Here is a 27,684-nt window from a genome sequence, read left to right as displayed (position 1 = left end):
TAGTTCTTCTGAGAGCTCTAACATCATCAAGAGTACAGAGACAACATGGTAGATTCCCTTTGAAACAATACACTTGTTGTTAGAATATGATGATGAATAATCTATATAGTAATGTGAAGAAATAGAATCTACCAAAACATATTCTAAAACTCATCATTTACAGACACAGGAAAGATGTATGAACTAATATTGATTACTGGCATTGAACTTGGAAAAATGCTTGCCACCTGTGGACTGAGGTTTCAGCTCTTCCAGAGTAGGAAGTTTCAGTGCAATTTTCAGCTGCTTTGGATATAAACGTACTAGTGTTGTAAAACATTCTTACCACACTCATGGTCCTATTGCACCAATCGTCATGACGCAGAACTTTTTGGATGATGTTGCTTTATAACATGGAATCCAGTTCTATGTTGAGCTTATTCAAATGTGAATGAATGCAAAGTAATCCTAATGGGTAGGGCATCATCTTTCCATCTGTATCAACTGTTTTCTCTTTTTTTCTTCCCTTCTGTTTTTTTTTGTTCTTTTTCCTCCTAGCCATGGATTCCCGGTCTCCAACTCCCGGCCTTGGACTCAGCACAGACTAGTGATGGCAAACTGGCTTGGTGTAGCTGACTTCCGGCTTGGTGTGCCGTCTCCCGACCTGGCATGCCGTCTCCCGGTCTGGCGTGCCGTCTCCCAGCCTGGCGTGCCATTTCCCGGCCTGGCGAGTGGTCTCCCGGTCAGGCGTGTGATCTCCCGGCCTGGCGTGCCGTCTCCCAGCCTGGCGTGCCGTCTCCCAGCCTGGCGTGTGGTCTCCCAGTCTGGCGTGCTGTCTCCCGGCCTGGCGTGTGGTCTCCCGGTCTGGCATGCAGTCTCCCCTTCTAGCGTGTGGTCTCTCAGCCCGGTAAGGTGGACTTCCAGCCCGTTGTGGTGAATGTTCAGTCTGGTTGTGTGGTCTTTTGGTGGTACATGGCAGTATGGCAGTCTGTCAGCCCGGCATAGCTTCTGTTTGGACTTCTGGTCTTGAGGTGATTCTTCATTGTATAGTCCCACCGTGACTAAGCACTTAAGAAAGATTGTAATGCTTGAACATTCAGCTTTATTTCGTTATTTTCTACTTAAAACTAAGAAGGTCTCAATGTGTAACTTTTAACCTTATTTTGTATGTTTTAAGCTATACTATAGTTACTGCAATGTCTAACTTTTAACTTGCTTTTTTCTTTCTACCCTTGTTCTTAAGATTCTGTACCTAGATAATTGTACCTAAGCTGACGCCTTATGTGGTGACATTATACACTTTTCACTGTAGTCTTCAAACAAACACCATTGCCTAGTGCCAGTCTCCTGCTTTTCCTCCATATCCTTGTGCACTATTTCTACCCAAATAATTATCAATGCCCTCCTGAATGCTTCAACTGAACCTGCCTCCATCACACTTGCACCAGTTTCTCCAATACTGAGTGAAACAAGTCAAACACCAGCCTATAAATTGCAATCATTTTATATTGAGAATTCCTTTGAAACATTTGGATGTTGTTTAAAAGTTGGTATGTCAAGTAATGTGATCAAACGAATATATTAATACCTACAATCCCTATTCTCAAAAACATGGAGATAATCAACTGGAGGAGTGTAATTGGAGTATTTACATAATTTGAGTTTGGAAATTTCAATCTAAAATCAGACATGTTTCTGAATCAAAGCACCTTTATTCAATTGTTTTTTCTGTTCACTGTACTAGTGGGTCAGTAATGCAGGCAATAATTGTTGTTTCAGCAGTAACAGAGAGGCTCTGTTCACCCTTTTTGGAGACTAATGAGCATATTTTCTCCCTGATAGAGGATCAGGCCCTGTCTGTATGAGGGTTATAATTCATGCCCCAGAGTATCTGGCCCAGGCCTATTTTCAGAGCCATTTGCCACATTACTTATTACTTCCTAATTAAAATAATGATGCTGATAAGAAAGATTAGAATGAGAAAGTGCTAAAAGCCTTAAATAGCACTGAAAATCCTGTAACATGCGACAAAATTATCAACAACTTTAACAGCATAAGTGGAAAAATGAATTGTTTCACATAAAGTCCTTAATCAGAGCAGACAAAACATTACCTGATCTTTTCTCCTTTTCGATGCCAACAGACCCACCAAGGACTTCCTGCATTTCAGTTTTTACAGGAATGGGCTGAATTCCTGACTGGCTGCTCAGTGGGAAATGATACTTGTAGAGGGTGTCAATCAGGAAATGGATGGAAAATTAAAATCCATAATTTCAGAATCAGCTGGATGTAACATTCCTAACAAGCAACACTTGATTAGGAATATAAGCCTATTACCTATTCAGCACCATGATATGCACATGGACACAGGAATATACTTATTTCCTTTTAACTATTCAAATGGAATAAAACTGCAAATTATTTTTAAAGGCATAAATCTCTGCAGTTCTACTAAAGCTGCGATATTCCAATGGCAGACAAAAAAACTAATTCAAATGTAAAGCAACTCTGAACCAAATATCAATAGTATTTAATAAAAATTATCAAAGGGTATTTTAGCTGCTCTGTGACCTTGGGCTTGAATGTGAAAATCGTACGCAAATGTTCAGGTTTTTTCGGATATACAGCTTTTGAGTGGATCTAGAGTCAGTTCATTTCTTTCACAAAAGATCTTTCTTGTTGCCAAGGAAACCGACATCATGATGATGTTGTTGGTATTTATACAGGGTACACTGTAAAACCTGCCTCAATGCTGACACTATTCTGTCTTCTGTACAGAAGCTTAAAATATCTAATTCATGGGCAACATGCTGTATTCGTTTGGTTGTTACAAATTTACATTTTGAATAGTGCTTCATTAAGAAGCTCTTAACAACTTTATGTTTCATATCATACTCAATTTTTCCTTTCTATTATGTGATTCAAGAGAATAGATTCACTAGCAAACATATTGTTTAGTTGAAAGAACTTTTCAATTTTCTTATTATACTTGCAAAGAATTCCACAGAAATTTTACAGATTCAGAGCATTATTATTCTGTTCATCAGACCTTATCCAGTTTTATGGAGCTTCCTTTGTCTGTTTTTTATTTTGTTCATGGGATACTGATTTCAATAACCAAGTCAAATTTATTGCCGATCCCCAAATGCCCTTTAAAGGTTAGTGGTAAGCTGCCTGTTAAATCATTGTCATCCATGCGATGTTGTACTCCCATTCCCATTGTTCTTAAATAGAGAGTTCCAGGGCCATGACCAAATGATAAAGATAGAACAGTGACATACTTTTATAATTATAGATACTGGTCCTGTCTTCTCTAGTGTTTAGGAGAATGAGGGAAATTCTTACAATGATAGAAATGATAGATGCAGAAGAGACGTTTCCACTAGCTGATACATCTGGAACTAGGGGGCATAATCTCAGAATAAGGGGCAATCTATTCAGGACTGAGATGAAGAGGGATTTCTTCATTCATAGCATAGTGAATCTACCCACTGATTCTATTCAAGTCTGAGGTTGATGGAATTCTAGATACGAATCAAAGGATGTGAGCATAATACAGAATGATGCATTCAGATTGATGATTAGCCATGATCTCGAATGAGAGAGTAACCTCAAGGAAGTCAATGTGCTACCCCTGCTGCAATGCTCCTAAGTCAGGATGGTGTGTAAATTGAAAGAAACCTGTAGATATTCCCATGTAGGGCAGGTGAGTTCTTTACTAATGCTCAATGTAATGCTATGGGAGTCCAGACACAATGTTCTAAATTCCCCCAGCAACTCACTCCTGACTGAGTATCATGATGCCACCATCTCTGTTCTCCTGGTGAGACAGAACATATCTCAGCTTGATTAGGGAAGAATCTGGAACATTAGCTAAAAAGTATGATTTGTGAGTAAAACTATGACTATGGAGCCTGGATCTGTTGGCTATCTGCTGCCCGTGCATTAAAAGCACATGTCCTGCAAACGAAACTGGACCTCAATCATAACGTTGCCAACAAATTGCCCAAAACCCTTGTCATCAAAATCCACCACAAGATTCCCCAGTGATCTGTAAATTATCTTTCAGCAATATGTATATGTGTTTCTATCTCAATTGAACTCCCACTCTCTTCCTTAGCAAATTGGAGTACAGTTGAATTATGTGAGAACTGGCTCCCTCAAATATTGTAATATTGTGTTTGAGGCTGGCACAGGATATGTTCTGTCAAATCTAATTGTCATCTAAAAATCTGTGTAAAATGAAAGGCTCACCAGATTAACAGGACTATTGACCTCTTTTAACTGATGAACCTGTAACACCTTTGTTGAGTTATTTAGAGCCACTGATAAATCACCTCTTGAGCATGTTGTCATCTCTTCACCTGATAATTGAGCTTTATAATTATTCTGTACACTGGCTCTTTTGAACAGACCTCTCAAATGTTAATGTTGATCTCTCTCTGCACCGTCTCTACGGCTGCACTCTGTTCTGCTACCCCGATGCACTTTGTATAGTATGAGCTGCCTGTATAGCACACAAAATAACACTTTTCACTGTATCTTGGTGCATTTAACAAAATAATAAATCAAAGTCACTCTATTAATCAATCTCACACTCCCTGATTGGTATTGATAACTGTCAGAATGTATATATTTCAGATTACTTAAAAATCTAATCGCTGAACAAAGTAATTCCTTTTTTTAATGGATAATTTGAGGAAAAGATTAACAAAATATAGCTCACCAAATTAGGATTTTGGCATGACTTTTCCTCTTTTAGTCATTTTAGGAACCAAATATGATACCATACAGAGCCTTCTTCCTTCCTTTATTTTCAAGCCCTAAAGCAGTATCTTCCATTCTCTGAATTAATTCCATCTAAGAAATTCAGAAGTGTGAAAGATAATACTCTCCTCTATCTTCCCTTATTCCCAAAATCCAGATGTTTTTAAACCTTTTGACCTATTGCATCTTCTTTATTATGCTTTTCAAATTTAGTTTTGTCCTGTAAAGTGGACAAAACTTTGGTCCTTAATCTCAATTCTCAATAAAACAAGCAGAAATCAAATTTTTGCAATTTATCTTCAGATGGAACTTCCATGGGAATATGAGCATATACTTCTTGGCAACTGCCTACTTCTTGAACCCAGCACAAACAAGTTTTACCTGTCGTAGTTTCTCAGTTGAAACAAATACAGATGGTACTTGACTCTAACATATATCAACATGCCCAGTGTCCTCAGAGCTTAAACACCAAACATAGAAAATATTGTAGATGTGTCCTCATTAATATCAAACATATGTTTACAGAGGAAACTCGATTATCCGGAATGCACGGGCGGAGAGTATTTCATTCGGTTAATTGAATGCCGAATAATCGAGTTAGCCACGTATCAGGACCTTGCAATCTTGTTCAGATGATCCAAAGTTTGGTTAATCAAATGCTGGATAATCGAGGTTCCGCTGTACTCACTAAAGTCATGAATAGATGCAGCAATACAATCAACACAATCATAGGGAAGATGGCAGAATATTAGAAAAACACAAGGTAATCAGGAACAGTCGACATGGTTTTGTAAAAGGGAAATCAGGTGTAATCAAACTAGTAAAGTTCTTTGAAGGAGTATCACATTCTATGGATAAATGGCAGCCTGTAAATATATTGCACATAGACGTTCAGAGACATTTGAAAAGGACAATGTGGGAGCACATGGCATAGGAGGTAACACATTAACATGGATAGATGATTCACGGACTGGCAGAAAAAGAGGCATAAATGGTTCTTTGGATGGCAGGATATGATGAATGGAGTCTGTCACACTCTGCACTGGGACCTCAGCTTTCTATATGAATTGTTTAGATGAGAGAACTAAAGGCATGGTAGCTACATTTACAGATGACACGAAGATTGGGAGGAAAGAATGCTGTGAAGAGAACAAAAGGGAGGATGCAGATGAGAGTGAATGCTGAAAATCTGGTAGATGGATTATAATGTAGGAAAATGTTAAGTTGCTCACTTTGGCAAGAAGAATAAAAATAGTCGAATACGACTTAAACAGAACTATGGAAGAATATTGAAACAGGGTAAAATCATTTAATCCATGGAGCCTGCCTCTACATGGTAGACCATGTTTGGTCATCTCCTCAGTGCCATTTTCCTGCACTATCTCTTTCTCCCTCAATGTTATTAGTCTCAGAAATCCATCAATTTCTGTCCTAAACCTGCTCACTGATTGAGCTTCCATGACACTCTATATACAGAATTCCAAAGATAATTCACTTTCAGAATGAAAGGTTTCCTCAGCTCAGTCTGAAATGGCCTGTGCCTTATCCTGAGATAATGCCCTCAGTCCCCAGCCAGGGAAAATGTCCTATTTTTATCTACCCTGTCACACCCTGTTACATTTTTCTAAGATTCAGTTATGTGAATTTTCATTCATCGAAATTCCAAAAAAAAGACAACAGTTTCCTCTCCTCACAAAGCAATCCCAACATTCCAGAGACCTTTTCAGAGATGTTATTATACATTCCTGGACTAAGTGAGGCTTGAACGTGGGCCTCTTGGTAGGGACATTACCACTGTACTATAAGAACCATTTAATTATTTTTAAATTCAGCCCGTTCAAAGACCTGGTTGCACACCTCTGGAGTAGGTGAGATTTAAACCCAGGCCTTCCAGCTCAGAGGTAGGGAGTCTCCCACTGTTCCACAAGTGACCCACTCTAACACTCTAATAATTACTATTATAAGCTGACTTGCGAGATCACATCTAAAAGATTTACAAATCCTAACTATTTTAAAGACTAGTTCCAGACATACATGTGTTTTCATAAGGTTCACAGAAAATATTAAGTTTCTTATAATAAGTACAAAAGAATGATATTCTATGGAGGAGTGGATTCAGTTAATTCACGATAGAACACCATCTTGTGGTTTCTATCTGACTGGGCACGTCACTGCTCACCACTAGCTTCTGACCTCTCTTTATATCAATTATTTTTGACAATTTGAGATTACTTGATTGGTATCATATTCCACAACCTCACTTTCCTGTCTTATCCCATTAATCCTTGATTCCCTTACTTTTTCAGCACCACTCTAATCTAGACTCTGGTTTCCAGCATCTGCAGTCCTTGTTTTTACCTCGTTGATTTTAACCCTACTGTGAATCCTCTTGCAAGGATGCTTGCCTTGAAGAAGTTTTCCTCCTCTCTCTACAAGAATCTCAGGGAGTCTCTCTCCCACTGCAACTCCCAGGTCATCTCCTCTGCCCTGAAGGTCTTCAACCATGTCCTGAAACAGACTACCTATCACCTCCATCCCCACCCCCATTCACCTATTGTACTCTATGCTACTTTCTCCCCACCCCCACCCCCCTCTCATTTATCTCTCCACTCTGCAGGCACCCTGCCTCTATTCCTGATGAAGGGCTTTTGCACGAAAAGTCAATTTTCCTGCTCCTCGGATGCTGCCTGACCTGCTGTGCTTTTTCAGCACCCCTTTGATCTAGACCCTTACTGATTAAACACCCTGATGAAGAGCTTGTGCTCGAAATGTCAACTCTCCTGTTCCTCAGATGCTGCCTGATTGGCTGTGCTTTTCCAGCGCCGTACTTTTTGACTCCGAATTCCAGAATCTGCAGCCCTCACTTTCTCCTCCTCATTAAATACCCCTCTGCCTCAGCCTTGAATTTACTTAACAACATCCCTCTGTGGTAAAGGTTTCCACGGATCACTACCCTCTAAAAGATGAAATTCCTCCTCAATATTGTCTTAAATGGCTACCATTTATTGTCCATCTCTAAATGCCCTTGAGAAGGTGATGATGGGCAATCTTCTTGTACAACTGCAGCCCATTTTGTTTTTAATACTCTCATGGGACTTGCCCATCCCCAAGTGTTGTAGAGAGCTGCTTTCTTGAACTGCTGCTGTCCATATGGTGTAGATAGATTCACAATGCTGTTTGGGAGATAGTTCCAGGATTTTGACACAGCAACAGTGAAAGAACAGCAATATATTTCCAAGTCAGAATGATGGATGACTTAGACGGGTAAATGCAAGCACTGGTGTTCCCATGTATATGTTGTCCTTGTCCTTCCAGATGTAAGTGGTTGTGTGTTTGGAAAGTGGTGTCTAAGGAACGTTGGAGAATTTTTGAAATGCATCTTGTAGATAGTACACACTACTGCTACTGGATGTTGGGGGTGGGGGTCGGAGAGGGGGGCACGGGGAGGGAATGTTTATTGATATGGTGCCAATCAAAGAAGTTGCTTCGTCCTTGATGGTGTCAAGCTTCTTGATGTTGTTGGATCTGCACAAATCCAGGCAAGTGGGAAGCATTCCATCACACTCCTGACTTGTGCCTTGTAGATGATAGACAGGGTCTAGAGTGTAGTGCTGAAAAAGCACAGCAGATCAGGCAGCATCCGAGGTGCAGGAGAATCAATGTTTCGGGCATAAGCCCTTCATCAGGCTTATGCCCAAAACATCGATTCTCCTGCTTCTCAAATGCTGCCTGACCTGCTGTGCTTTTCCAGCACCACACTCTAGACTCTGATCTCCAGCATCTGCAGTCCTCAGTTTCTCCTAGATGATGGACAGGCTTTGGGGAGTCAGGAAGTGCGTTACTTGCTGCACGACTCGTGCTCTCTAACATGGATAATTTATCAATGGCAATTTCTTCTGGTTATGGTAGGTAGTACAAGTAGAATAGCATCAGAGTTTGGTAGGTAGTGAGGGTGAGCTTGGGACAATATCAAAAGAAACCCTTTGTGAATCTCAGTGAAATCAAGACTGCTAAAATGTTACAAGATTCAGCCCATAGAGTGAATGTGAAGTAGCAGACAGAAGATGGTGATGAGCAAATTTGGAGAACATAGAAAGATATTAAGCCTCTTGTGACATTACTGAGTGTTCCTCCAGTCCATAAAAATGCCCCAGACACTGCTTCAGAACAGGTTGGCTTCTTGTGCTGACATGGCACTGCTGAGGGGAAAGAGCACCCTCCTCTCCCACATCCAGTCCACCAGGATCTCCAAATCCCTGTGAGAAAACTGGGGTGCCAACTTGCTTCTAAGGCCATCTCCAGGGCATTTCTTCCCACACGGGAACTACCGAGGACAATTCCTAACTTGCAGCATTGGATCTGGTGCACAGCTTGAATTTAAATATGGTGTGGGTAAGGGAGAATCCTGGAAGGTCCTAACAGCAATGTGCACATCTGCAGCTGGGGAGCATAAGATATTACAAAAACATCTCCATTGGGCTGTGGCATATATATAGTGAGCAGTGTAAAATTCTGAGAGAAAATTCACTGGAGTTCACACTCAGACATCCTTCAGAAAACTCACCAAAATGGACACCTAATTGATTTTTGTGAAAATTCATTCTCTTTTTTTATATTTCTCTCTCCATACAAGCTGACAGATATGTCGACTATTTCCAGCGTTATCTGTTTTTATTTCGGCCTTCCAGCACTTATTGTGTTTTGCTTTTATAATATATAAAATACTTGCTGCGCCTACTGGGGAGTTGTCTACAAGTACAGCAGTTCCATTTGAAATGTATTGCCAAAAGTGTTTAAATTCAGTATTACTAAGCAATAATTTAAAAGTACTCTGAAAGAGAAATGGATTGTGATTAATATCAAATAATTGAAACTTATTATTATGAGGTAAGCGTTCAAAAAATTCAAAGTGTCATTCTGACTGAGCTCTTGGGTATTTGAATGCACCAATACTTACTTTTCAATGTCATAGCCATTAATAGTCTAATGTAAGGTGAGGAGATAGGGTCAATGACAGATGGTAACATAGAAAAGCAGCTAAAAATGAATTTAAAAAATAAATTGTGATACTATTGTACAGCTTGTACTATTTCAAATTGAAAAATCTGATGGTTTTGAGTTTCAGGAAACTCCCAAAGACTGAAAGTTGTAGGAGAGCTAATGATACATAAATTGAGAATTGATAAGGTAATAAAAGACAACAGACTAAAGAGGTAGAAAACAAATCAATGTGAGATTCTGTGACAGATTGAAATAGGCTAAGAGATGGTGGCTTGGAGTTTACATTTGGATTCTCACAGCTTTTTCCAGCTGTTTACACCATTTTCTCTGATTATCTCAGGACAATACCAGAGTACACCACCTGGAAATGGATGCAACAAAATGTTGCTGATTTATTTTCCAAGTGCAGGTCACCCTATTGTGAACATGATTGATCCCTATTTGTCATATTCTTTTTAAAATCATCTTTCAACAATATAAGTCACTGTTTTATATGTTTAGGTCCTCAAAGATCAGCAGGACGTTGAAGATCAGAAGTACTTTCAAGATCAAATGAATAGCATGCGGTGTGCTCAGGAGTGGAACAATGAAAGAAATTGCACAAATAATGAAAAAAAAACCATCAGACAATGACAAATATCTACAATTTCTATTCTGAGTTTTGAATGATCAGGTGGATTTATCCCATTGCACAGATTGTGATATTTGCAGATTTAATCACTGTACTGCTGCAACATCAGTAATGTTAACACGTGTCTTTCTGGCATCAGGTGTGTCGCTTTGTCTCAAAGGACAGTTGTGGGGAAACTATCTGTGTGCCCTGGATGCAGCGAAATTGTAAATCACCTTTTTAAAAGCACAATGCTGGATCTGTACACCCTGCCAGAGGTGGGGCAAGTGGTGCCTGAAAAGACGGCTGGGTACTCAGGTTTTCAAAACCTCCTTCCACTGTTTGCGCTTGGCCTGTACCTAGGCCAATCAGAAACACTGGAAATGGTCGGCTCCTTTGCCGATGCTGTTTCGCTAATTTGGGTGGTCTTGGGCAAGGGGTCAGTGGGGACATTGCATTTTAACAGAGAGGCTTTGAGGACATTCTTGGAGCATTTTCTCCACCCTCCCGGTAACAGACTGCTGTGACAGAGTTCAGTGTAGAAAGCTTTGTTTAGCTGACATATAGCACCTTACCGTACAGAAAGAGCGCATTCAACTTATCATGTCTGTACCGGCTCCTGAAAGAGCTACCCATTTGGTTCCATTTACCAGCCATATCTCTGGAGCCCTTTATATTCATCACTTTCAAATATTCAGTTCTCTTTAGAAACCTTACATGGAATCTGCCGACAATGCTCTCCCAGACAGTGTATTCCAAATCCTGACAACTCTCTGTGTAAAGAAGTTTCTCCTCATCTCACTCCCAGCTCTTTTGCTTGAAATTAATCTTGAAACTCTGATCCCTAGTTACTGACATACCAACTATTGGAAATAGAATATTCTTCCTTCCCCTGTCAAATTTGTTTATAATTTTGAACACCTCAACAAGGTCACCTCTTAATCTTCTCTGCTCCAAGAAGAATAAGCCTAATCTCTCCAATCTCTTCTTGTAGCTAAAGTCCTTCATTCCTGGTATTATTCTTATAAATCTCCTTTGCACTCTCTCCAGGGCTTTGCACTCTCTTCAAGGAACTATGAACCTGCACTCCAAGGTCTCTTTGTTCAGCAACACACCCCAGGATCTTACCATTAAGTGTATAAGTCCTGCTCTGATTTGCCTTTCCAAAATGGAGCATAGAGTCATAGAGATCTATAGCATGGAAACAGACCCTTGGGTCCAACTCGTCCATGCCGACCAGTTATCCCAACCCAATCTAGTCCCACCTGCCAGCATCCGGCCCATATCCCTCCAAACCCTTTCTATTCATATACCCATCCAAATGCCTCTTAAATGTTGTAATTGTACCAGCCTCCACCACTTCCTCTGGCAGCTCATTCCATACACGTACCACCTTCTGCATGAAAAACTTGCCCCGTAGGTCTTTTTTATACCTTTCCCCTCTCACCTTAAACCTATGCCCTCTAGTTCTGGACTCCCTTACCCCAGGGAAAAGATTTTGCCTACTTACCCTATCTATGCCCCTCATAATTTTGTAAACCTCTATAAGGTCACCCCTCAGCCTCCGACACTCCAGGGAAAACAGCTCCAGCCTGTTCAGCCTCTCCCTATATCTCAAATCCTCCAATCCTGGCAACATCCTTGTAAATCTTTTCTGAACTCTTTCAAGTTAAATGCAGCACCTCACATTTATCTAAATTAAACTCTAACTGCCACTCCTCGGCCCATTGGCCTATCTGATCAAGTTTGTTTGCACTCTGAGGTAACCTCCTTCGCTGTCCACTGCACCTCCAATTTTGGGGTCATCTGCAAATTTACTTACTTTACGTCCTATGTTCACATCCAAATCATTTATATAAATGATGAAAAGTAGTGGACCCAGCATAAATCCTTGTGGCACACTACTGGTCACAGGACTCCAGTCTGAAAAGCAACTCTCCACACTACCCTCTGTCTTCTACCTTCAAGCATGTGTGATCTAACTTTGCTTGGCAGTCTACCATAAGAAACCCTGTCAAGACCACTGCTCTGCCCTTATCAATCCTCTTCATTATTTCTTCAAAAAACTCAATCAAGTTAGTGAGACATGATATCCCATGCACAAAGCCATGTTGACTATCCCTACCCAGTCCTTGCCTTTCCAAATACATGTAAATCCTGTCCCTCAGGATTCCCTCCAACAACTTGTCCACCACCAATGTCAGGCTCACTGGTCTATAGTTCCCTGGCATTTTACTTACCACCTTTCTTAAATAGTGGCACCACGTTAGTCAACCTCCAGTCTTTCAGCACCTCATCTGTGGCTCTCGATGATACAAATATCATAGAAAGAGCCCAGCAATCACTTCCCTAGTTTCCCACTTAGTTCTAGTGTGCACCTGATCAGGTCCTGGGCATTTCTCCACCTTTATGCGTTTTAAGACAATGTCTCTCTGAAGTTGATCAGTGGCATCCTCACAATTGACTATTCTCCCCCACTTAGTATCATTTGTAAATTTAGAGATTTTGCCTCAACACCCAAATTTCCAAATTATTGATATAAATCAGAAAAGGCAAGGGTTTCAATGCCAATCCCTGGGAAACACCACTTTCAACTCATCATCAGTCTGAGAAATGCCCATCTATACCTACCCTCTGTTTCCTATTCTTTACCAATGTCTAATCCATGTGCCAAGGATCCATCAATCCCAAACATTTTTGATTTGCTAACCAACGTCATATGACACTGTACCAAATGCTTTCTGAAAGTGCAAATATACTACATCCACTGCATTACCATCATCAACTGCCTGTGTCATCTTGTCAAAGAACTTAATTAACTTTGTCAGACATGATCTGCCCTTGACAAAGCCATGTTGATGTCTAGTATTAAGTTATTTTTCTCTAAGTGTATATTTATCTTATTCTGTACTATGGTCTCCAACTGTTTTCCCATTATTGATGTCTGGCTGTTGGGCTTGTAGTTTCCTGGGTTATCCTTTAGCCATTTCTTAAACAATGACATCACATTTGCAATCCTCTAGTTCCCTGGGACTAATCCTATATTCAGAAAGACCTGGAAAATTTCTATCAATGGCTCTGCAATTTTCTCCCTTACCTGTCTCAGCAATTTAGGAAGCATCCTATCTGAGCCTTGTGAGTTCTCAAATCGTTAAGTGTTGCCAACATTTAGAGCACCTCTTCTTCATCCAATAGTATACTGCCAGGTGCTCAACACCCATTTTTTCAAGTGAGCCATCATCAACATCTAGGCAAAAGTGAGGATTGCAGATGCTGGAAATCAAAGTCTAGATTCGAATGGTGCTGGAAAAACACAGCAGGTCAGGCATCATCAGAGGAGCAGGAAAATTGAAATTTCGGACAAAAGCCCTTCATCAGGGCTTCTCATCATCAACATGTGCCAATTTGGTAAAGACAGAAACAAAGTATCTATTTAGTACATCTACCATACTCTGTGTGAAATATTTGAATAATATGGCCCACCAAATCCAGCTGATTGACAGTAACCAGTGCCTCAGTTGCTGTGGATGCAAGTCACACAGCCATGAGGGCCCTGGGGGTAAGTTGTGGATATTATCGGTTATGTAAAGTGAAAGAATGGAAATGGAGAGAGGTCAACAGGGACTTGGAGACAGCAAAATAAAAGGGTACATGACGATGGGAAGAATCATACATCTTAGGTGGAGCATCAAGTGACTGCTAAAAAAAAACTTAACCTTACTATCTTCAGTCTGAAAATAATGATACAAAATAGCTGCCACCACACAGGAGGGTGAGAGCCATCTTGTGGGCATTGTAGTGCATGAGCCTTGGTGAGAGGCATGTGCTGTTGCAGAGTTAGCCTGAGTGGTGACCTTGTGGGTGTGAGGTAGCAGAGAGAAAACAGTGGCATTTACTCTCACAGAGCTAATAGTTTGACTTCCTACACTGCTAAGCATTGCCCTTCACTCAGGTCACAGCACTGACCCAGGCCACTAACTGGGTTCTGGTTCACTGTATCTGGTGGCATGCCTTGCTTTGGTGGTCAGTTGGACAAAGGATGCCCCCCTTTCTACCAGCCTATCCAAAAGAACCTTTCAGGATCCTATCAGCAAATTGAGATCTGAGCCTTTCCTTGTGGATCAAGTCCTCAGTAATAAAAGGGAAGAAGTACATGAGGAGCACTTCCTGACCTTCAGTTTCTGAACAGGTGCATAGCTGGCAGTTAAAGTCTTGCATCTCCCTCGCTGTAGGATTCCTCATATGGAAACTGGCTACCATGACTCTCACCAGAAAAAAGTAAAAAAAAATTGGAAAATTCAGCCCCATGTCTCAGAAACAGAGGGCAGGTAATTCTACTGTTTGAGTTTGGTGCTATGTTCAAAGTCATTGTTATTTAAACACTCTGCTCCTGGGGACAATGTTAAACTTCATCGTCAATGCCTGCCCTCACTGAAAAGAAGCTCCCTAGGTACGGGAATTGATCAGTACCTCACCATGGATTATGACAGTCGGCGTGCAGTGCTCACAGCTGGGGCAGGTACTGGTAGAGGACCTTTGTTTTGTAGATCGTTTGCCTCAGACCAATTCTCTCATACATCTACGTGAATGCATCAATGATAGTTTGGAGCTCAGCCTTTGAGTGTGCACATACACAGCATTATCCAAAATATTGGAGTGGTCCAGGTTCAAAATGGCAGCCAATGCAGGTTGATCAGCTCCCTGCTTGTTCCATAGAGAAGGTCCACTCCAGCAGGAAACTTCATGGATATGGGGTAGAGTGTTACAGTGAGGAAGATGGAGAAGAGAATAGCTACAAGGCACAGCCTTGTTTTGCTCACAAATCAGGTCTATGAACTCACAGATTGTATATTCTTACTTAGCAGCCAGAGAATGGTGATAAATTTCTGTAGAGAGCCAGTTTTGAAGAGGATGTCCCAGAATCCCCCTTGATTGACAGAATCAAAGAGCTTTGTGAGGTTGAAGAAGGTTGCCATTATTCTCTGCAATTCTCTTGGATTTATTCGGCTGTGAAGATTATATCCATTGTGTTACTTGATGGCAGATTCCACATTGCGATTCTGGGAGGAGCTCTTCAGCTACTGGGGGAAAGCAATTGAGAATTTTTGCATTGCCTTTCCCCATAGCAGACAGCTGGAAGTCACCTCTGTATTTATCCCATTTACTCTTATCCCCGCTCTTGAAATGGCCACAATTATGGTGTTTCATGTTCTGCTACTTCCAGATGAGGAAGATGTATCAGTGCAAAAGTGCTTCTCTGCTGTACGTCAAAATTTGAACAGGGGATTCCATCTGCTCCCTCCAATGAATGTTCACTGTCTCTTGTCATTGATGACTGCCCTCCTTTCTGAGATCTGAGTGGGTTAGTCTTTGACTGTTTAAGATGTGGATGGTCTTGTCTATGCTGAAGAATACACAATGTATCACGGCTATTGGGAAGTTGCTGCATCTGCTGCACTCTTTCCAACCACGATCTATGCTTTGGTCACACGTCTTTGTCGAATTTCATTTGTCTGTAGATCCACTTTCATTTCTTCAAGATTTGGTGGTGCTTCCAGTTTAGGAAATCCTTGCGGATTTGATTTGATAGATTCTGGATTGTGCATGTTAACAATATAGAATTACTCAGGAGAGTTTAGTATTAAATTGAGCCTGCACTTTCTGTAGCCTTGTTGCATTTTTTGCTTGAAATCTGGTAGGTGCTCATTAAATCACCACTTAGCTTTGAAAGCATTTATGACAATCACATATATTTATATTAAAGGAAGTGTTCCAAGCCAGTTACTGATGATAGTTTGACTTCGATAGACCACACTGACAACGTGCAAAGGGATAAATCAACAACAGAGGGTTAAAATATACCAGCGAGCAAATGTGCTCCTGTCACAGCACAGCAACTCTCCATTACTTTGCTGCATAAAAAGTTTCAAAGAATAATGCAAAGATAATTGATATGTGAAGATATCCTTTCTTACTTGCATCAATCAACACCATTTTTTGCTCCCACGATGCATTAGAAACAATCATTTTTATAAGGACATTGAAGTCCACAAGAATTTTTTTAAAAACCTGCACAGAGGATATTTATAAATCATTACTTTTTTGTCAGGAGGGTTTCATAGGGAGGAAAGCAAGGTGATGTACCTCTCTTCTTACTACTCTCATCACTTGCAGTTTTCTATACATCAACCGCTGCTTGAAAAGGTCATAAATGTTTCTGTTCTTAACCCCATCAATAGTACTGTTTCACAGATTGTTCAAGAGCTAATGTTAAATAATGATCCATATGTGATAACACTCCCATGAATGGTAAACATTAACATTTTAAGTTAACATGCTTTATGAATCATATCATTGTGATGGAATCATACATTACAATGATAAGAAAAATAGGAGCAGGATTAGGTCAATTCACCACTTGAACATGTATCAATAAGCTCACTGATCTGATTTTACCTTAATACATGCTTGCTACCTGGCAGTCTCCCCAGCAAAAGTCCCAATTCCAATCCCCATCATCCATGACTCCCTTAAGTGCAGATCAAGAATTTGTGTAACTCACTCTTCAATATATTCAATGATCCAGGTTTGACTGTTTGTTGGGGAAGAGAATTCCAAAGACTGATGACCCCTGTTCCAAGGCCCAGACTCCACCTTCCTGCTCTATCGCCAATTAATAACCACTTAAAGACTTCAGATCATTAACAGATTTTATCTACTTATGTCACCATAAATTTGTGAAACTAGTACTGTGGGTTAAGGCCCTTGAAACAGCCAATATCAGCACCAGATTGAAGTGAACCTTTGAGTTCAATTCTTCTCCTTGTGTGATTCAGACCTACTCCATCTCCTTGCCATCAAAAATTGCATCTTTTCCAAAGTGAAGAGAGGACTTCCATCCCCACATCTCATTCGCTAATTTTAAAGATCCCTGGTGTCTTCCCAACTCTGTGAAAATCCTGCTATTTGTACATTCTTACTTATCTGTACATGATCAATAAATTTGGCTGTAATGTAGTTTGGCCTTTCATCCAAGTCATTAAACAGATTGTAAACAGTTGAAGGACCAAATATGCAGACTGCTAGTTATCAAATTGAAAATGACCCCATCAATCCAAATTTTCTGTTAACTACCACTTTGTCAATCCTCTATTCATGCTGGTATATGACCACCAACAGCATGTGTTCTTATTTGTATAGTAATCTTTCATGTGAAACATTACTGTTTGCCTTTTAGATATCTAAATACACCACATCCACTGGTTCCCTTCTATCTAATTGCATGTTTCATCCTCAAAAGAAGAAAAAAATAAATTCATGAAACACAATTTCCCTTTCATAAAACTCTGCCTGATTGAATTATGGGTTTTCTAAATGTCATGTTATTAGTTCCTTAATATCAATAGCATTCTTCAATGAAAGATGTCAGACTAATTGATTTATAGTTTCCTGTTTTCTATATCCTCCCTTTATAGAGTCATAGAGCCATATAACACAGAAACTGGTGTTACATTTGCAGTTTTCAAATCTTCTGAGGCCTTTCCAGATTCCAGGGATTTTTGCAAGATTACAGCTAATACATCATTATCTGTACAACCACTTTTTTTTCAAGACCCAAGAATTCAGGCCATCAGGGCTAGGGGATTTGTCAGATTTTCGTCCTATTAGTTTTGCTAGAATGTTTTCTTTAATAGTGTGTATTGTTTTAAGTTACTGGCTCCGTCTTGATTTTCTACTATTCCAGTGATGCATTTTGTGTCTCCTGCAGTGAAGACAGATAAAAAATAGTTGTTCTGAGTCACTGAAACGTTTTGTAGCCCATTATTAATGAGAGTGTTTAGTAAACTAGTAAGTCACCCAGAATGTCTCAGTTTCTTATATGGATTTATGTGAAGCTCGGGTCATGGGAACACATGGGTCCCATGTTGGCTCAGCATCTGGCAGCCAACTGATAAAGTTCTGTGGATAATTCCCATGACCTGTGTTTTCTACATGAATGCTATGTAATTCAAATCAAACATTTGAAGGTGAAGTATTCTTTGTTTTATAGAAAAATTGGGCTTAACTATAGCTTTAGTTATAAAAAGCTGATTTCCCATCGCAATCAACATTGTAACTTGTCATTCTGACGGAACATATTGACTTGTGAAAGTGATCTTAAATCACCACTTAAATGTTATAATATAATGTATTTAAGGAGAATTTAGCAAGTTATGAACAGCAGTAGAAGTCAGCAGCTCAAGCCTAATTCCCTTTTCAATTAAATCATGATTGATTCACATCTTAGTGCCATTCACCTATCGCAGATTTACATCCTTAATGCCTTTAGCAATCAAAAATCTATCAATCTCAGGTTAAAATGATTAAACAAACTAGCATCCATTGCTTTTTGTGGGAGAGAATTTCATACTTCTAACATGCTTGTAATTCTGAACAATGTGTTCGAAACAGGTTTCCAAACTTCTAGTCTTCTGGGCTAACGTGTCGTGAGACTTTTTATATTATTTTTGTATACTTTCTGTATACTCAATTATTTTATGTTTTCCCAGCCAACCTTTCAAGCTCAACCTACACTATTTTTTAAATTTATATTTACTCCAATACCACATCCCGATCTTCCTGATCTCGGTATTCCTCTGACTCCAGCATCCTCTCCCAGCTTTTCTGCTCCTTCAGCTTTTTAGGCCCTTCATTCCTGAATTCTCACAAGAAAGCCCACCATCTTTTCACTCCCTCCGATGCCTTTTTTTAAACCTTTCTCTTGACTAGGTTCTATTCAAACCTCCTACTTCCTCCTTTATTGGCTCAGTGTTGATTTTCTTCCTTAAACTCCAATTAGTGCATTGAGACATTTTTATAGCAATCGTAGTTGTTGAATGTTGAGCTATTTCAACAAAATTATGTCAGCAAGTGCAAAGCTTTTTATTTGTTTTGTAGGATAAAGGAAACTGAGCTGATTTTAGAATGCTTTATTCTAACACATTCAATGGGAGATGGATGACTATGGTAGCAGCCAGAACAGTTGCCACAGCAACCATGTGAGTGATTTACACATTAAGGAATCCATAGTCAACATTAGGCACAATACTGAGTAATGAACAGCCTTGCACAAGTGTGTTGAATGGTTCCCTGTCCTGTGAGCACATAATACAATAAAAAATTTTAAGGCATATACTGTCGATTCCTCATAATGTTTACAGGTAAAGAATGTTGGGGATTAGGGAGTGATGAGGAAGGCTGAGAAATGCAGAATTTTTTTTAAATGGCAGTAAAATATAAACATTACGTGAATCTGTATTAAACATAAGATAGAAATTACAAGGTGGAGGATGAGAGTCTTTTTTAATACGCTTGGCAATGCAATAACATCAAATACTTTGGATCGCGTACTTATGTCTGAAAACAAATCATCATTTAATTGTTCTCAAGAAACAAAAAAGAATTGAGCATTTCAGAACTGTAAAATGAATTTTTTTTGTAAAGTTAAAGTTATTTTGACAGTTTTTCACACACAATTACTATCTGTCACAATGGTGAATGAAGATCAATCAAAGACAACAACAGGAAATGTCTCAAGTTTCACAATTTAGCACATCAATACATTTCTGCTAAAAGCTACCATTGTTAAAAAAAAACCATTGCTGTCCAAAGTGTTTTTTTCCTAAAGCCATTTAGAACAGAAGTGGCACAGAAAAATGACCTATCATCCCAGTAATGTTGATTAGTTAGAGTACAAGAAAGAGAACCTGAGCAAGCAACAACTCTCTGACTGTGTAAATTTAATTGCTCCATATCCCTTTTTTTCTGTTGTTCCCAGCTTCCTGCCTTAAATTCTCTTTGCCATTTACCAGCTAATTGGGAACGTTGGCAGGCAGTCTGCTCCATTACGCCAGCCACTGCTGCTGTGCCACTGCTAGTAGGAAGTGTACTGGGAACCTGCACAGCAATTCAGACCACAACAGACATACGACACTTAATGTCTACTATCAGGATGTCACTAGCATTGAAGTTAAGGGACTAATATTTCAAAATCCATGTTAAAGAACAGAACACATGGATGCCCATTTCTCATCAGATGCATTATATTTCTTCATATTATATTCTTCATTATAACCCTTCATGTTAATTAGGGTCAGTATCCTTCATTGCAAAGACACACAGTCAATACTTCTTATCACTGTAGTTAAAGAACTGAATGAAGTTGTATGAACTTATTAATATTAGTAAAAGGATTTCAATTCGCTCTTTTTTCATAATTGCTTCTTTTCAGAATGCTTAGCACTTGCCTCATAATTCACCGTAATATTATAATGACAAAATGGGAACTGGAAAATTAAGCCTTTAAAGAATACTCTAACGTGAGAAAGATATCAATTTGCAATAGGACCCATGCTTTACAGTTGAAGATTCTCCACAGGGTCCACTTGGCTTTGGATTGTTTGTCAAAATTTAAATCAGCGGTATCTTCAACATGTCCCAAATGCAAAGATTATACAGGCACTCTTACCCATTGTCTCTGGTCCTGAGGTAGGTTTCAAACATACTGGAGTGCTGTGGCAGGTGCAATGGAGGGGATTTTGGGTGTAAGAGTGGAGAAGGACCCGATCTCTCTTCTTCTTGGCCTGCCCAGTATGTTCCCTGCAGATGTGCAGAAGAAAAGACTTTTCAATATCCTCATTTTCTGCGCAAGAAAGAATATCTTGTTAGGTTGGGTGTCTGAAAATTCCCCAGGCCTGTCAGGTTGACGGAAGATTGTTTTGGAGCATATCCCCTTGGATTTTCTCACAAGTATGGTACACTGAAAATTTCTATAAGACATGGCACAGATTTATCTGCCACACCAATAAGGGCTTTTATATAGTCGTAACAATTATGTTTTACAAGTCCACTATTCAGGGAGGAGGAACTGCGAATGTATGAGTGTCTTGTTTGGCTGAGTTGATTTATTACAATCTATTAGTTTGTTGTTGGTTATTATTTATTTAGTTAAGTATTCGGTTGGGTTTTTTTATAATATATTTTTCTATATATATTTATATATTTGTACATGAGGACAGATTGAGTTTTGTTTACTTCTTTTGTGTTCTCTCTTTGTACTGCTTTGAACTGTATTGTTTTGTATTTGTTGTAATATTTTAAAAATCTATTTTTTCAATAAAAATATATTTTAAAAAACCTATGCCTCTGTACTGAAAAACAACATCCTCTAGCAACATTCTTTACTGAGGTTCAAGAGAGTTGTTAAGAATGTTCAGAAGAAACTTATCTAGAATGAACTTCTGTAATTTCTGTATCTTCTTGCTGTATGCTGAGTGCTTTGTGATTATCTGGAGGCCTCTGCTCCCTGAGAAATTGGTCCTTTAAGACCATAAGAAATAGGAATGGTAGTAGTCATTCAGTTTCCTTGAAAAGACAGACCTCACATCCATGTTCTTGCCCTTTCCCTACAATCCTTGATTCCCCTACAGATCATAATCTATCTCAGCCTTGAATCTATACAAAGACTCTGTGCCCTCAGCACTCTGTGGCAAGGAGTTCCAAATACTCACAATGTTCTGAGAGAAGAAATTCCTCCTCCTCTCAATCTTAAATTGGTGCCCTTTTATTCTGAGACTGTTCCTTTGGTCCTCAACTCTCCCATGAGGGAAAATATCCCCTCAGCATTTACCCTATCAAACCCCTAAAGAATCGTACACGTCTCAATGAGTTTACCTCTCATTCTTCTAAATTTCAATGAGTAGAGTCCCAACTTGTTTAACCTTTGCTCATAAGACAATCCCTCCAATCCAGGGATCATCTCAGTAAACCTTCTCTAAACCTTCCAGAGAAATAATCTTTCCTTAAACAAGGAGACCAAAACTGCTCACCATAGGATGAGATAGGATACAATGGATCGTAACCCTCAGTTACTCACTTCAAGACCATCAATTAAACCCTTACTGGCATAAAATTCACTAAAGAGGAGGAAAACAACAACAAACTGCCATTCCTAGATGTTGCAGTAGAGCGAACAGCCAATGGGGAACTTCAAACCAGCGTCTACAGAAAAACAACACATACAGACCAAATATTGAACTACAGAAGCAATCATCCCAAAACCCACAAATGAAGCTGCATCAGAACATTATTTCAGTGAGCCAGCACACACTGCAGCACAAAGGAACTACGCAGAGCAGAGGAAAATCACCTATATCGTGTTTTCAAAAAGAATTGGTACCCAATGAACACAGTCCGCCAATTTCTCAGCAACAAACCCAAACAAGCAGACAAAACACATCCAGAAACCCTAGCCACTCTCCCCTACATCAAAGACATCTCGGAAATGACTGTCAGACTACTCAGACCCCTTGGCATCATGGTAGCCACCGACACACTAAAACAGTAGCTAATGAACTTTAAAGACCATATACAGACAACAAGCAAAACTAATGTCATTTACAAAATACCGCACAAGAACTGTAACAAACATTGGACAAACAGGCAGAAAACTAGCCACCAGGACACATGAACATCAATTAGCCACAAAAAGACATGATCCACTCTCACTGGTATCCTTACATACCGATAAGGAAGAACACCGCTTTGACTGGGACAACACATCCATCCTAGGACAAGCCAAACAGAGATACACACGAGAATTCCTAGAAGCATGGCATTCCAACCGGAAATCTATCAACAAACACATTGACTTGGACCCCACTTACTACAGCTGGAGAAAAAGAACCGGAAATGACATCACCTTAGGAAATGATATCACCACAAGAAATGATATCAAGAACCCAAAGAAACCCAAACATATAAATAGAAAGCAAGAATCATCAGCAGTGCTTCGTCTGGAGGCTCACTGAAGATGTTACCTAGTATGTTGACGAAACATCTAAAAATGAAACTTCCAGCTCAGCGAGCAAACCTACATCCATAAAGCATCCATGTTCAGTGGGGAAGGCAAATTGACTGTTGGCTTTTATTTTAAAGGGAATTCACTGAAGATGTTACCTAGTAAGATAATGAAACATCTGGAAATGAACCTTTCAGCTCAGCGAGCAAACCTACATCCAAATATTTACAAGTATCTTGAACTTACAATTACAACACGTTTTTTTTAAAAAGAGGCCAAAACAAAAGGTGGGTATAATTCACAGGCAAAACCCTGAGAGGAACCATGAATGTCTCACCAGAAAAGATGCCAAGGGAATTTTCAGAAAACAATCTTCCAAATAAAGATGTGCAATTCAAAACAAACTAGACTGTGATATTCTATGACTATTTTGATGACAAATGGCTAACTACTCCTCTCAGCAGACATCCATCTATTGTGTGGTCTGTCTCAAACTGCAGACAAGTTTGTATTTAATTGTTGCAGGATTATACAAACACAAGGGTTAAAAGCTAACTGCAATCCTTGGTCTGTGAGTGTTAGTGGCTGATGTACTAATGCTGACTAGAGTGCTATAAAGGTCATAGCTTAAGGACAGCCATGAGACATCCCTGAATTACAGTTAGAGAGACTGCCTCTTGTTCTGAGCATTGGAAGCTAGATGATCCAGTGAAGTCACTGTCAAAAAGGAAACAGAAAGAGAGTTTGTCAGCTGTTGCAGAATTAAGAATCTCAAAAACAACTGCTTCACTGCCAACATCAGCACTACTAGTTTCACTCAATTTAATGATTGCGACATTTCACCATTTTCAAGGAACCTAGAGTCTGAATTATAAATGTTACCTTTTTATGTTATTCACATTTCTAATTTGTGTGTTGTGTCTTGTTTTATTTTTTTTACCAGTTTAGTAGTTAATAAACACCACCTTTTTTTAACCCCACTAGAAAACCTGATTATTTTGAGTCCATTTAAAACACATCTGGATTGAAAAAATGCATTCATGAGGGAAGGGGCCATTTTCGAATCAACATTGTTGTGGCTAACTGAAAGAGGTGTTGAATTTACAAAGAGATCCCACTTATCCCTCCTCACTGGTGAGCTTAACTTTCAGGGTATTCCTATCCCCAGGTTGAAACCAACTGGGACCAGTCATGGCAACAAAGAAGGTACGCAAGCTGCCAGATAACGTGGCATGACCCTTCATATTTTTTGCCAGTGTTCATACTTAAAGAAAGACACCCCTTTTTATTTATGTAGAGGCACTGAGTTCTATGTAAAATTTCTTGGACGCTAACAAACTCTTCAAGTCTGTAAAAGTTGAGAGCTTAGGCTTGCTGCACTTGTGACACCAACATTATGTTGACTTGTTCTGGCAATTAATGCACAGTAACTTGGAGTAATCTACAAAAATTGGCTAATGCAGTTATGTCTCCTGTGACCCTTTGATGATGATCTGATGTATAGAAATCCATTTTGATCTTCATAGGCACAAACAGGGCACTGCCTGCTCTGGAACAAAGTCTTGGAGGAAGTTGATATATATCACTGATCATCTCCATGTTGAAAACACTCTACCATGATGGTGATTTCCAGGTGTGGTAGATGGTTGGAAAGGTTGGAAAGTCATCCCTTGTTTTATTTGTAGGCCCAAAAAGAATATAAACTATTGTGTGACCATCTATTGTTTCACCAACCTGAGGTCACAACAGACAGTGAGGCACTGAATAAATTTAAGGAGGAGATGGACAGATTTTTAATTAGTAAAGGGTTAAAGGGTGATGCAGAGCGAGCAGGAAAGTGGAGGTGAGTCCAAGATGAGTTCAGGCATGATTGTATTGAATGGTAGAGCAGTCTCAAATGGCTGAATTGCCTATTCCTGCTTGTATTCTTAATTTTCAAGTAAGTTGACCACAGAAGAAATTACTAAGTCATGTTACATGTGTTGTGACAGTTTTCAATATTATAATTTAAGTTTGCATACAACATAGTAATTCTTGCGCCACTGCAGCCAAGGAACATCATCTATAGAAAGCAATCAAATATTGGAGATATGGAAATGAACTGTTATTTAGCTTTAGTTAGGATTAAAGAAAAATGTTGTTGCGTGATCTTCCATATGAATAAACTCATGAAGCAGCAGACATACATGGTCAGTGAAGGAAATGGGGTCAGCATTCAAATGGCCTGCTATGTGCATTTCAGTCTGTGACCCAAAACTGTCAGCACACACATGGAACCCATTCTTCTGTCCATGTTTTTTACCAAAGTTGTATCTGGAGCCAAGTGGTCCTGATCAAATCAAAATTGAGCATTGACAAACAGGTTATTTCCAAATAAATTGTACTTGCTAAAGAAGTTGATAACAATTCATCGGTTTGTTGATGATTGAGAGCCAGATGTGATTTGACATTTTTTTTGGGGGGAGGGTCAATTTTCTACATTGTTGGGAAGATGCTAGTGTTGTGGCTGTACTAGCTGAGCTAGATGTGTGAATAGTCCTGGAACTCAAGTTTTTAATGGTATGCTAGTATACTACAAGTGTCTTTGCTGTATCTAATGCCTTCAGCCATTTCTTTACATCACGTGGAGTGGTTTGAATTTCATGACTCTGCTAGAGGAATTCTTCATGAACAGGTAAATAAAGAATAGGATATGGGCTTATAGCCAGCAAAGGCCAATCCTGGTTGTAAAGGCATAGTCATAGAGATATGTCTAAATGAATTGACTCAACCCAATACTTATTGGCTGCTTAGCAATTTAAATACAACATGAAACTGTACAATTCAGAATCACAGAAGCATAGAGTCGTACAGCAGGGTAACAGAACCTTCAGTCAACTCATCTATGCCAACCAGATATCCTAAATAAATCTAGTCCCATTTGCCAGCATTCGGTCCATATCCCTCTGAACCCTTCCTATTATACGCATCCACTTGCCTTTTAAATGTTGTAATTATACCAGCCTCCCCACTTCCTCTGGCAGCTCATTCCATGCATATACTACTCTCTGTATGGAAAACATTGCTGCTTAGGTCTCTTTTAAATCTTATGCCTTTCACCCTCTAGTTTTGGACTTCCCCACCCTGGGAAAAAGACCTTGTCTACTTACCCTATCCATGTCCTTCATGGTTGTATAAACCTCTATAAGGTTACCCCTCAGCCGCTGACATTCCAGGGAAAATAGCCTCAACCTATTCATCCTCCCCCTATAGCTCAAACTCTCCAACCCGAGCAATATCCTTGTAAATCTTTTCTGAACCCTTTCAAGTTTCACAACATCCTCCCATAGCAGGCAGACCAGAATTCATCAAATGCCTTCTTCACTATCCTATCTATCTGTGACTCCACGTTCAAGGAACTATAAACCTGCATTCCAAACTCTCTTTGTTCAGCAACGCTCCCAGGACCTTACCATTAAGTGTATAAGTCCTGCCCTGATTTGCCTTTCCAAAATGCAGCACCTCATCTAAATTAAACCCCATCTTCCACTCCTCAGTCCATTGGTCCATCTGGTCAAGATCCCATTGTACTCTGAGGTAACCTTTTTTGCTGTCCACTATACCACCAATTTTGGTGCCATCTGTAAACTTACTAACTATACTGCCTATGTTCACATCCAGTTCATTTATATATAAATGATGAATAGCACAAATTAAAATAAATTACAATCAGATGCACCTTAAGAGTGGCTATTTTTTTACTAGAAACGTTATTGCTGCTTGGTAGTTTTCTGAAGTTAGCAGTAACATAGAATAGAGGAGTGAACCCATCTATATCTGACCTGACAGTTGTTCATGCTGAAGTAACCAGCTTGATAATTGTCATCTTTATGAGTACAGAATATCTTCAAAAACAGTTGCTTCAATGAACTTATGACACAAATAGAATACCAGGGAAGGCTTCTCCTTGAATAGGAAGGTATGACATAAAATTTAAAATGTAATTTCCTGTCAAGCATGATAATCTGGGTTGTGAAACAGAAACCATTTCTTTATGTCACAGTGATCTATGACTTTTAGATGAATGCAATTATATTGAGATGAGAAAATGTTATTCCCATTCAGCCGAAAATATATGCAGTTGTGGGAGGTACATAAAGTAGCATGTTAATTAATATTTAATATTGAATTGATCCAGTCTAATACATTTTAAGCAACATAGTTTCGAGCAGTCACAAATAAAAATTGAAACAGATTAGTAATTTTTGCTTGTTCCTTGACTTTAAAAAAAATTAATCACAGGAATCTGGGTGGACGTGTTAAATCTGTAAGCTGATTTTACTAAACATTGATCTATATAGATTCAGATCAAAGTTTGTGAGAAGATTTGTAGCTCGGGTGCTCGTTGTTGTGGTTCTGTTCGCCGAGCTGGGAATTTGTGTTGCAGACGTTTCGTCCCCTGTCTAGGTGACATCCTCAGTGCTTGGGAGCCTCCTGTGAAGCACTTCTG

General features: G+C 39.4%; 1 long non-coding RNA gene across 1 annotated transcript; it reads right to left on the bottom strand.

The window, feature by feature from the left end:
* Positions 1-132: 132 nt before the first annotated feature.
* Positions 133-22,364, bottom strand: LOC122557514. The gene is made up of 4 exons (XR_006313862.1): positions 22,272-22,364; positions 12,474-12,478; positions 4,772-4,776; positions 133-143 (listed from the first exon to the last, which is right to left on the bottom strand). It is a non-coding gene; the product is annotated as an uncharacterized LOC122557514 (long non-coding RNA).
* Positions 22,365-27,684: the final 5,320 nt, after the last annotated feature.

Source organism: Chiloscyllium plagiosum, chromosome 15, assembly GCF_004010195.1.
Source record: "Chiloscyllium plagiosum isolate BGI_BamShark_2017 chromosome 15, ASM401019v2, whole genome shotgun sequence".
Taxonomy (NCBI): Eukaryota; Metazoa; Chordata; class Chondrichthyes; order Orectolobiformes; family Hemiscylliidae; genus Chiloscyllium; species Chiloscyllium plagiosum.
Note: the sequence above shows the minus strand (reverse complement) of the source record. Positions and strands in the feature narration are given on the sequence as shown.